The sequence below is a fragment of the Phoxinus phoxinus genome, assembly GCF_949152265.1.
Source record: "Phoxinus phoxinus genome assembly, chromosome: 15".
NCBI classification, from domain to species: domain Eukaryota; kingdom Metazoa; phylum Chordata; class Actinopteri; order Cypriniformes; family Leuciscidae; genus Phoxinus; species Phoxinus phoxinus.
The window spans coordinates 33,444,977-33,448,701 of NC_136890.1; positions in this window are offsets into that span (position 1 = coordinate 33,444,977).

A 3,725-nucleotide genomic window follows, 5' to 3' on the forward strand; every position below is an offset into this window, starting at 1 on the left:
CACAGAGTAAACCAAATATCACTGATTAGCTTTCTCAGTGTGTGTGTGTGTGTGTGTGTGTGTGTGTGTGTGTGTGTGTGTGTGTGTGTGTGTGTGTGTGTGTGTGTGTGTGTGTGTGTGTTTTCTGTTTTCTAGCTGACATTGAGGAGTTTCTGGAGCATTTGATTGAAGAGTTCATCAGTTCTCTCTCGGGTCCAGCGAAATATTTCTACTAGCACGAGTTTGACTTCAACATCACCAGTATCACCAGTATCACCAGTATCTCAGCATTATAAAGTACTTGAAACACTGAAATCAGTGCACAAAGACCACCATAAGATTATGGGATTATGTATCCCATAATGAGAAAGACTGTGACAAAACTCAGTTCAGTTACAAGCACTATATGACCCATGATGACAAACAGGTGTGTCCCACTGCTATAAACCTGTAATACAGGTCTGTTCCTGAATTCCCCTAAAATCCCAGTACAAAAACATCCCCATTCAAGCCCAGTCACACGAACCAATGTTTAATATCAGTAAACACACAATCCAGCTGTTTTAACACAAGCACTTCATACGAAACACAAGTTTAATCTTGTCAGTGTTCTTATGCTTTAGGCTTTACAAACATTCCCATGGAAAAATACTGAGTCCTGAACCAGAGGCTTGTTTTCATGTTCTGACAAGATCTGCGTTAACGCCCCCATTATTCAAACAGATGATAACCAAGGTAGGCTAAATGAGAAATATTTTCTCATGAAAATATTAATATTGTTAGTTTATAAGAAATTTAAAATTTACATTTAATCATTTAGCAGACGCTTTTATCCAAAGCAACTACAAATGAAGAGAGCAATAGAAGCAGTCAGACCAACCATAGGGCAACAATATCCAAATGTCGTGACCAGTCCCAGTTAATCCAGCACAGCCTAATAATATAGAATAGAAAGTGTTAGTATTATTGAGTCAAATGTTGGTGAAAAAGATGCGTCTTTCTTTAGCAGTTTCTTGTAAATGGCTAAATGGCTTTTCCTAGGAAACAAGACTAAATATCTTGTCGGTTTTCTTATTTAGAAAATGCATCTTGATTTAAAGGATAATTCCGGTATTTAACACCTTGAGTCTATATTGTAGTTTTTTTTGGATGAACAAGAGTGGTGGACAAATTTTTTTTGACAATGGTTCCTCTCTCGAGGTTTTGACTATAATAGAATTGGCCATGGACCCATTTAACATTGGAGTCAATGGGCATATCCGAAAATGTCATTAAAACAGCCAATAATGTTCGTTTACAAAACTGTTAAACTCCCCGAGTGGTTAGTGGTGTTCGTTGATGATTATAAACAATATATCGTCGCAATATATGATTCCAATCCGTTTATTTTGCTATAGTGGAACTATTTTTTCAGACACTTCACAACCGTGTAACTTCCGCTCAATATTTGAATCTGAAGCGTTAGCACACTCCCGACCACTTGATGGCGATAACCGATGTTTATGTCTCGCGGGACACTCACAGTCACAGTCGAGTTCAACTTCATATTGCACTGGTCACAAGTAACAATTAATGAAGGTTTTGTTTGTTTATTTGGCTTACTCTCCCGGAGCACAGTTGCTCTGCTCGCTAGCCTTATGAGAAACGGAAGCGAGCAAAAAGACGATATCGCCCAAATGTAAACAGCCTCCTTTCCGTTTCCGGTAGCGCATTTATATTAACGAGCACTCAGTCCTTCAACAGAATTCAATGGGATTTTACAAAATGATGAATAAAACACGACAGAAACTGTATTTCGCAACACTTTTTGTTTCTGGAACATCAACTAACATCACTAATCACTCGGTGAGTTGCACAGTTTTGAAAACTAATGTTAAAGGTTGTTTTAATGACATTTTCGGACATGCCCATTGACTCCAATGTTAAATGGGTCCATGGCCAATTCTATTATAGTCAAAAACTCGAGAGAGGAACCATTGTCAAAAAAATGTTGTCCACCACTCTTGTTCATCCAAAATAAACTACAATATAGACTCAAGGTGTTAAATACCGGAATTATCCTTTAAGAATTTTTCGATATTTTGACTGGAAACAAGACAAAAAGTGTCTTTTTTGCAGTGTACAGAGCTAAATTTCATCTGCAGTCCCTGATTTGAATGTATGAATGAGGTGTGTGTGTGTGTGTGTGTGTGTGTGTGTGTGTGTGTGTGTGTGTGTGTGTGTGTGTGTGTGTGTTGTTTCTGCTTCAGTGAGGAGGTACATTATTTCTACCAGCATGATTTCAACATCACCAATATCTCAGCCATTATAAAGTACCAGAAACACTCAAATCAGTGCAGAAACCAGCTAAGATAAATCCTTACAACCACATCAGCACAATAATCTGAGGCCTGGTTTCACAGACTGGGTTTAGATCAAGACAGGACTAGACAGTTCAATTAGGACATTTAAGTAGCTTTTATAAACGTGCCTTAGAAAAATACATTACTGGTGTGCATCTTGAGACTAAACACTGACACTGACATATTTTAAGATATACCAGTGCAAGTTGCTTTCAGTTAAAACATGCAGTTTAGTCTGGGACTATTTTAAACCTTGTCTGTGAAACCAGAGGTGAGAATCAGATTTAATGCAATTTGCAATTTGTCATTTTTGTGTACAATCCTCCTTATACTTTGATCTTAAACCCTTCCAGTAAGTTAGTTGGGTTGAGTAGCTGTAACATGTTTAGCTAAATGAGTTTTCCAAGTATTAGAAGTGAGATGGCCCCCTCTTGTGTCTGGATGAATCTACTGCATTTAAAGATTGTTTATCCTGCAGTGTTTTATATCAGACTGGAGATCCGGTGGTCATCAGAGTTGTGATCTGGGTCTCATATCAGAGGATCTACAGGTGAACATTCAGCATTTACATGTGAAGTCTTTCCCTGCAGTTCTGAGCGAGTCTCGTCTTTATTAGATCTGTGAACTCCGGACTAGTTTACTTCCTGATTGTAGAAAAAAGAGTAATGCTGCCTTAAAGGGATAGTTCACCCGAATATGAAAATTCGGGCATTATTTTCCCACCTTGTCATTCAAATCCGGTATGATTTATTCCGTGGACCCAAAAGAAGATGTTTTGAAGACTCCATTGTCTTTTATTTTTTGGAATAGGTCTATCTTTTTTTTGTGGTCCACAGTCACACAGGTTTGGAACGACATGAGAGTAAATGATGAAATATATATAGTACTTATGTAAAATCTGTTTAAAATGATGTCTGCTCACATGAGATGAAGATGATTGTCTCAAAAACAGCTGCATCCAGAACTGAGCACTCATGAGAAAATCACATACACTTTACAAAAAATTGGACCCAATGTACAGATAAATAAAATATAAAATAATTTTCCGTATTGATTTGAACTGGTGTTTTACCCATCTTTTGAAACTCGTTGTATTAAGTTTTAGGATTAAAGGGGGTGTCCGTAAACGTAATGAATAATGTCCTGGCAGAAAATTAAGTAAAAAGGACCTTTTTTCTTCTGTCTTAGACCAGACCATTTCTTTTAAATAAATAAATAAATAATCTTTTCTGATTGGCTTATCCAATTTTTAGCTTTATTAGCTGCTGTTTTATGTAATGTAGATTTATATTGTTACACCTGTCCTGGACTCACGTTGTTTAAAGATGTTTCATCACTTACCAAAGCGGCTTTATTAGTTGTGTGTGATCATGCATCCCAAAAGATCCACTGAAGGGGACATAT